Consider the following 9,052-nt stretch of genomic DNA (forward strand, 5'->3'; position numbering starts at 1 on the left):
CTTTAATAAAAACATTTAAATGTATAAACTATACTTAAGGGACAATTGGAGGTATAGAGGTATAACTTATCATAGTAGATATTCTTTATGTAACAATTTTATATAACTTACATTGTGATCTTGTCTCAGAGCTTGGTAATGCAAACAACAACAACAACAAAGCCTTATCCCACTAGGTAAGGTCGGCTACATGGATCAAATAACGTCGTTAAGCTCTATCATGTATCATGTCTATAAAGAGACCGTTTACATATAGATTTTGTTTGACCATCTCATGGATGGTCTTCTTAGATCTTCTTCTTTCTTTCACCCCTTGTCCATCTTCTATCTCATCCACCCTCTTGACTGGGTGCTCTATCGATCTTCTTCTCACATGTCCAAACCACCTGAGACACAATTCTACCATCTTTTTCACAATAAGTGCTACTCCAACTCTCTCTTATATCTTTGTTCCTTATTCTATCCAATCGCGTATGACCACTCATCCATCTCAACATCTTCATCTCTGCCACACTTAACTTATGCTTGTGCTCCTCTTTGGCCGCCCAACACTCTGTACCATAAAGCATAGTCGGTCTGATAGCAATGCTATAGAATTTACCTTTAAGTTTTAAAGGCACTTTTTTGACACATATAAATCAGACGCACTCCGTCATTTTGACCAACCTGCTTGGATCCTATGATTTACATCCTATTCAATCTCTCTATTATTCTGTATGATACACACATGATACTTAAAACTTTTACTTTTTCGTAGGATATTTTCTCCAATCTTCACCTCTGTATTAGGGTTTTTCCTTCGATGGCTGAACTTACATTCCATATATTCTGTCTTGCTACGGCTTATGCGTAGACCATACACTTGCACCATGGCAAAGGCTTTTGGATATGCTCTATGAACTACCAAGACTAATGTGAAAAGGTATGGACATAAGGATGATCCCTGGTATAATCCTATACCAATAGAAAATTTCTCTTGTCACACCATCTTGAGTTTTCACACTAATTGTAGTCCCATCATACATGTCTTTAATTGTACGAATATATGCGATCATTACTCTCTTCCTTTCCAAAACCTTCTATAAGAGCTCCCTTGGTACCCTATCATGTGCATTTTCCAAATCAATAAACACCATATGTAGATCCGTTTTATTACTACGATACTTCTCCATCATCTTTCTTAACAGGTATATCGTTTCAGTAGTGGATCTATCTGGCATAAAACCAAATTGGTTCTCTGTTACTTGTGTCTCTTGTCTCAGCCTCCGTTCTATCACCATATCTTATAACTTCATGGTATGGCTCATCAGCTTGACCCCTCTATAGTTTCCATAACTTTTTATATCTCCCTTATTCTTGTAGATACCAAGGTGATCTTTTTCCGCTCATCAGACATCTTCTTTGACCTTAAAATCTCATTAAAAAGCTTGGTTAACCAACTGATGTCTCTCTCTCTAAGGCCATTCTAAACTTTAATCGGAATATTATTGGGTCCTACTGCTCTGCCATTTTTCATCCGCTTTAGAGCCTCTTTTACTTCGAAGTCTCGAATCCTTCGATAGTAGTCGAAGTTTTGATCTTTTTTCCTTGTGCATAACCGACCAAGGCTCGGAAGAGTCTTCTGTCCTTCATTAAATAACTCGTAGAAGTAGCTCTTCCACCTTTCATTGATGTTCTCCTCTTGAGCAAAAACATCTCTTTCTTTATCCTTTATGCACTTAACCTGATCCAATATCCAAGTCTCTCATTCTTCTTTCACGACTCTTTGCGATTCTATATATACCTTTTTTTCCTTCCTTCGTGCCCAAAGACTGGTAGAGACCCCTCATATGCTCTAGTTCTTGCTTCATTTACAGCCACTTTTGTCTCTTTCTTAGACCCCTTATATTTTTCCCAATTATCTACATTGTGGCACAAATACCACTTCTTAAAGCACTCATTCTTTGCCTTTATCTTTTCTTGTATACTCGCATTCCACCACCAAGACTCCTTGTTTCTTAGTCCTATCCCTCTAAATTCACCAAAACTTTCTTCTGATGTTCTTCTAATAACTTCTATCATCTCTCTCCACATCTCCTCCGCACTTCCATCCCCATCCTACTTTGTCTCTTCTCCTACCCGTCTGTCACCACCTCGTCTTTGGGTTCTTCGTATGATGTCTTTTCCTCAATTTTTCCTCAACGTAAAAATCCATGACGAGCATCCTATGTTGTGTTGTTAAACTCTCTCCCGGAATGATTTTACAATTAATGTAAAATTTTTTGTCGACTCTCCTCAATAAGAAAAAGTCGATTTGAGAGCTTGTCATGCTACTCCTATAGGTTATAAGATGTTCATCTCTCTTTTTAAAACAAATATTTGTAATGAGAAGATCAAAGGTTGAGAAAAAGTCCAAAATAGTTTTACCATTGGTATTAACCACCCCGAAACCATGGCCTCCATGAATACTTCCATATCCAGTCACTTCTCTTTTAACATGGCCATTTAAATCTCCTCCTAAAAAAATCTTATCTCCCAAAGGTATGTCTTAGACCAAACTCTCTAGATCCTTCCAAAACCTTATCTAGTATTGCTCGTCCAAACCCACATGCATATTTGAAAATAATTCTGCATATTTGAAAAAATATGTATATACAATGAGCAACCCGGTACAATCAGTTAGTAAAAATTCAATGCGGAAACCACATCAAGAATGGTAAGATATTAACAGAGATCATCATTTTATGTTTCAACACATAAGAAGCAGCATACAAGAAAAAATGAAAATGATTAGTATACCAAAACATTTGGTCTGAAAACTGAAATCGGGGAAACATTAGAGAAGTTATCCATGGAATCACAACACATGTCTACATCATAACCTTTCTCCCGAGCGATATTAGGCACTTGACGATCCAAGTTGAATAACTACAATAAGAGCATACCAAAATAAAATAAAATGATAGATATAGATAGCCAAGAGCTGTAAATGAGAGAAAAATTGAATTAATTAGATTGAAAAATTAATCCAATAACCAAAAATAACATTGAGGTTGATAGAGACGCACCTTGTGATTATAAAAATATAGCAGCAGCACCTTCCAAAAAGTTGACAAAGGAAATATCATCACAAATGTTGTTAACAACACGAACAGATGTGTTTAATTCATATCCAACAACCCTTGGATCCACTACAAACAGAATTTTCCTGTTGATCAAATAAGATATTCGAAGAGGAACAGTGTAGTCGTAAGGAGACTGCAACCAAATAGAAAATGAATAAATAGCGAATCAGCATGAAATTAGTTTGAAGGAAAGAACATAGATTTAAAAGGATATTACCCTGAACAAAGATTGAATAATATATAGAATGCTCATTACTTGTGACAGAGAAGAGTGTTCTTTAAAAAGCTGAGAGCAACTTTTCCTTAGTATTTGTTGAACTTCACGATCATTCAGAATAAAAAGATTATGACCATTCCAATGTGAAACAACGATCTTCATATGGTAAATAAAATTAAAATAAAAGAACATCATTGTTAATATAAGAAAAACAAAAGGATTAACATAAAGAATTATGTAAGCATTATAATTTTTAAAAAGAAAACAAAGCTTGGGATTGGCATCTACACACTTTATTCTACACATATTACAATAATAAAGCACATTGTTCACATGACTGATGGATGCACCACAAAGACATTGCAAGAACCACCATTTTTTATGCTTGACCATAAATATTATATTACCAACAAGCAAACAATTTTTTTTCATGCTTAAAAAAACTCAAGTTATTGAAATATTCAAAAAAGAACAAAATTATAAATTGATAATCTAAATAAGAGTGTGCAAAATCAACTCTTACAAATTTTGGTGTGAAAGGTTATAAGTTAGTTGAAACAAGATCATCAATCATACTGTAAGAAGTCTTCAACAATTGGACTAAATACTGGATCAGAGACAGTTTCCTAAAGAAATGTATTCATCACACATGGAATGAGTGATTTTCTTCTTTAGGTATAATTTCATTTTGGTAACACTGAATAATCAAAAGGAAAACAAAACAAAAGAAGATATGATATTGGTTTCAACTAATGATTGAAAAAGTATACTTTGACCTTTATTTTAATGATATAAGATTGATATTTCACTTACGTTGAGAGAATTATGAATTAGAAGAAACCAAAAGAGCGAGGGTATTTTGACATTTCACGGATTAGTTTATCGTGGACCCAAAAATGACTTACATATTGTTGAGTTAAGAAATTAACTAATATAATTGATGATGACAAACATTAATTTTATTGAGCTAACTACCCAATTAGTTTTGATGATTTTGTTTAAAGTGATGCAGGCCAAAACTTAATGTTGCAGCAACCCAAATAGAGGTAACAAAATCAGAAGCACTCATAGTATGTAGCATTTACAAACAAAGCTCAAATAAGAAATGACAAAGAAATCACATGGGTTGAATGGTAAGTGAATAAAATCCAAACCCAATGTGTTTCTCTCAAGCTGATCTCTCTAAGTGCTTACCTCCAAAGCAACGTTCACTTTTTCATTTCGGTCAGACTCAGAGAAGAGAGAGAGAGAGAGCTTCATTCCTAAGTCATTTACCAAAGAAGAAAGAAAGAGAAAGGTTAAGCAAAGAAAGGTTGAGGTCTAATCACCCACATCAAACCATATCAAGCTAAGTCAGAAGTTAAAGGTGATTCATTTCCTTCTGCATGCATTTTACTTTCTTCTCTTCTTCCCTGACTCTCTACCAATCCAATTTGGAAAACATGAAAAAGGTGACCTCTGATAAATACTGCTGTGAATTAAAGGCCAAGATTGTTTCTTGGGGATAAAGTAGTAGCTCAAGGGTTCAGATCTGGGTTTACCATTGAAAATATTTTTTTGCTGTTCTGAGGCATTCGGTCAAGAAAAAAGGATCTGTTTCATTTTTCCATTTTGGGGATTAATAAAAGAATGTGAAAGGGTAAGTTGGTGAAGCACACAGCTCGAGGAGTTGACCTGGAAGAGAGCATCTCAGCAACATACAAGGAGATACAAAAGAAAATTGTTCATGCTTCTGAAAGTAAGGAGAGAGAAACAGGGTTTGAAGTTTTTATTCTGAGAAGATTTCTCTGAAGAGTTCATCAACTTGGACAGTGCTCTCTAGTTAAAGAGGCATTCCGCCAGAATGAGGAACTAAAATAGAGTCAAGTGAATCCGGTTCAACCTATAATAACAGAGGCTGTTGAATCATCAATCTCCTTCATGTTTTATAGATTGTAATTTTATTTTCAATTTATATTTTTCTGTAATTTTTTGAGAGGTAAAAGGCATAAAGAGAGAGCTTATAAAAAAGCCAAAGAGTGATAAAAGGTCGAGTGATACACTTGAGTGAAAAGTCTAGAGTATTTTAGATTTCTTTAGGTTGTTTACATTGTCTGGTATCTTGTACCAGTGAGATACCCCTTTCTTAGTTGGGTTAGCACTAAGAGTGAAGAGTTAGGTATTAGCATAGCCAAGTCAAGTTAGGTTAGAACTTGAGAGGGAAAAGATTGTGTCAATCTTGTGGAATTAGTGTATGTAATACTTTAACTATAGTGGAAATTCCACCACTGTTGTGGTAGAGACTGGATGTAAGTTGCATTGCACAAGACAATTGAACCAGGATATATGATGGTGTTAGCTTCTCTCTTCCCTTCTCTGTTCTATTTTCTGATATTCATGAGACAAAAAAAATTGTCTTATAAATTTTTTGTTGTTAAGTTCAAACAGATTCAGACTGAAAAATTGTTATTAAAGGGTTATTTCATTAAAGTAAATGAAGGCTATAGATTCATCCCATTTCTCTAAGTCCTTCTACAACCTTTACACATTCTAAACCTCATCTAAAGAAGAAAATATTTGACCAAAACGAATTTTAAATCTGCACTGACCTCCTACAAACTTGTGCTTTTCATCTCTCTAACTAGTTAGTTGCGTTTGTGTATTGTTCTCATGATGCATCATTTTTCAATTCACAAATTCAAACTTTCGCTTTGGAATACGTATCTAGTTCTAGTTGGTTACTTATTTTTTCTTATTTTTTTTATTAAAAAACAAAAAATTAACATGTAACTTCATTCATGTCTCATCAATTTTTGTATCCATAAATTGCTTTAAACTCTGCTTAGTTCTTATATTTTCGTCATTCAGGGTATTTGACGAAATGCTTGTTCATAGCACTAGAAATAAGCAATCAGCTTCTTCATCGTATATAGGACTAGTGATCATCGATTTGCATTCTCCACCCAAATATTTTAATTTCTCAAGGAACACTAATCTTCAATTACTTTTTTCATAATTCACAGCTAATTGATGTTGATTAGGGTAGTAGGAGTACCTAAACTCGCGGGTACTTGACCTACCTCTACCGGGTCAAGACGAGTAATAACCAGACTCGAGACGGGACGAGTGTTAGATCGGGACAGGACAGAGTCGGGTTTGGTGTATATTTACCCCTAGTTGGGTATATATTATATAATAAAAAATTATACGGTACAGATCTAAATCTGTACAAATATACAGATATTTTATTTCTATCATAAAAATACTGACACATGGTATAAAGTGTAGTTAAGAAAGAGCTTGAGAATGAATTTTAAAAGTGGCTCAAAAAACTTGCTCAAGAGCCAATATGAATAATGAGCTTGGACGTTTATTGGTAAATGTGTACAATGAAAGTCAGTTTTTTTTTTTCTCATAGGAATGGTGGAATAATAATGGTGAAATTTAAATATAACCAAAGAATAAAAAATGCTGTTGTAAGTCCATGAAAAACATTAAATTAAACTTCTTGTACTAAAATCAAATTACTTTGACACTATATTATGTAGTTAATTCGAAGATTTTTTTTTTAAATATTTTATTTGAAAGATCATAGAAAAAATATTAATTTTTATTTTTAAAATTAAAAAATTTAATTAATATATATTTACATATGAAAACAAAAAATTAATATTTTAAGTGGTGTTCGAATACATAATTTCATTTATTTGGCATTGAATTACTAGTTAAATATTTATTACAAAGATAATAAATTTTTTTGGGATAATTTGACTTTATTTTAGAATGATGAATTACAATTTTATTTTAAATAGTTGAATTGTTACTTTAGTATTAATCATTATTGAAGGTAGAAAATATTTACAAATATTCTCCACATACAAGTCATTTATATATATAAGTCCATACAAGTCTCTTTAACTTAATTCACCTTAACCAACTTTTCAATAAATGTGTGAATATATAACTGCCTTTTTCGAAAGGATTTGGTTTCCTTTTTCGAATTTTCTCAACGTTTTTTATCTATGTTCTCTTCTATATTTGTGTTTCTCTTCGTTCATTTTCTGCCTTTTCTTTTTTGTTTTTCGTGATTTTCTTTGTTCTTTACATTTTTGAAATCAAACTCTGAAATCAGTTTTGAACAGTTATTTCGTTGTTGAAGATAATGAATTATTCAAGTTCAGATTGTCAATTAAACGAGAGTAAAGTGGGTTATTGTTTTTAATCTAATCAAATGGGTGAGGTGTAATTTGATTTTAGTTAATATTTTCATTAGTAGTTTATGATTCAGTAAGTGAATAATATAGTTTTTGTTTGTGAAAATTGTTGTTTATCGTTGATGGTTTGAATTAAATGTAATATAGGAATTCTGCATCAAAGAAAATATTTTTGTGTATTTGCAGCAAATTTCGGTGTAAAACTAAGACATTTATGTGTATTGTTTAAGAATTTTCGGTAGATTTGTACTGATAGATTCTGCATAATTCAAAACTCTTCATCTTCCTCCTCCTCATCTTCTATTGCTTCTTCTTCTTTTTTTTTCTTATTCATCTTTCCTTTATTGTTTTTACCTTCTAGAATTTCTTTTTGTTTTACTTTCTTAACAAGAATAAAAAAATCAAATAAAGAAGAAGAAGAAACACATAATGATACAAAATTACTTGGAAGAGGATAAACTTACATTCATTCAATTAAAAAATAAGAAAAAATAGAAGAAGAAAAAATGTAACATTCGAGAAAATATTTTTGTGTAATTGCAGCAAATTTCGATGTAAAACTAAGACATTTATGTGTATTGTTTAAGAATTTTCGGTGGATTTGTACTGATAAATTTTGTATAATTTAAAACTCTTATTCTTTCTCTTCCTCATCTTCTGCTATTTCTTATTCATCTTTTTCTTCTTATTTTACTTTCTAAAAAAAATACATAATGTTGTAAAATCAATAGAAAGAGGAGGAGGAAAAAAGTGCAATAACAACCGCAACAATAAAAAGAACAACGAAGAGGATGAAACATACAAAAAAGAAGAAGAAATGCGAAGAAAAAGGAGAAAGAACGCAAAGAAAGAGAAGAAGGAGGAGGAGGAATGCGGGATACAAACGTTGGAGGAAGAACGGCGTAATTTCACGCGTGCGTTATGAAAGTGAGTTTTGTTGGGTTAGGATTAACTTGTATAAACTTGTATGACAAAAAGAATTGTATGTGTAATAGATCTGAAATATTTATAATTAAAAATTATAGCTAATACAGTGCATTGTGAATGATATTTTCTATAATTGGTAAAAAGTTTAAAGTAATTAAAAAAAATTAAATAGTTAATATTTTTATTTGAAATCTTTTATTAATCATATAAATGTTAGGTATAAAAGTAAAAAATATTGAAATACATCTAAAATCTATTATTCAATAAGTACAAAATACTTAAGAAGAGGTAAATTGATAAGGATGAACAATTTTAATAAGTTTTTGTAATATTAAAACAAGACAAAAATATGACACAATTAAATAAGAGATAAAAATAGGAGTTAGAAATAAATCAAATATGACACAAATAAGTTAAAAAGGTTAACTTATGGGTTTGTGAACAATAAAAAAATATTAATTTAGCTTTTAAAACACAGAGAATTTCCACTAACAAAATAATTCTCAAATGTTATATGATAATTATTAATTATTAGTAAAAATTTTAAATTACAATTATCATTATAATTACTTATTTTATTCAAACAGCCAAATAGGTTCATAAATTGTCTT

The sequence above is a fragment of the Arachis ipaensis genome, chromosome B08 (assembly GCF_000816755.2).
Source record: "Arachis ipaensis cultivar K30076 chromosome B08, Araip1.1, whole genome shotgun sequence".
Taxonomy (NCBI): Eukaryota; Viridiplantae; Streptophyta; class Magnoliopsida; order Fabales; family Fabaceae; genus Arachis; species Arachis ipaensis.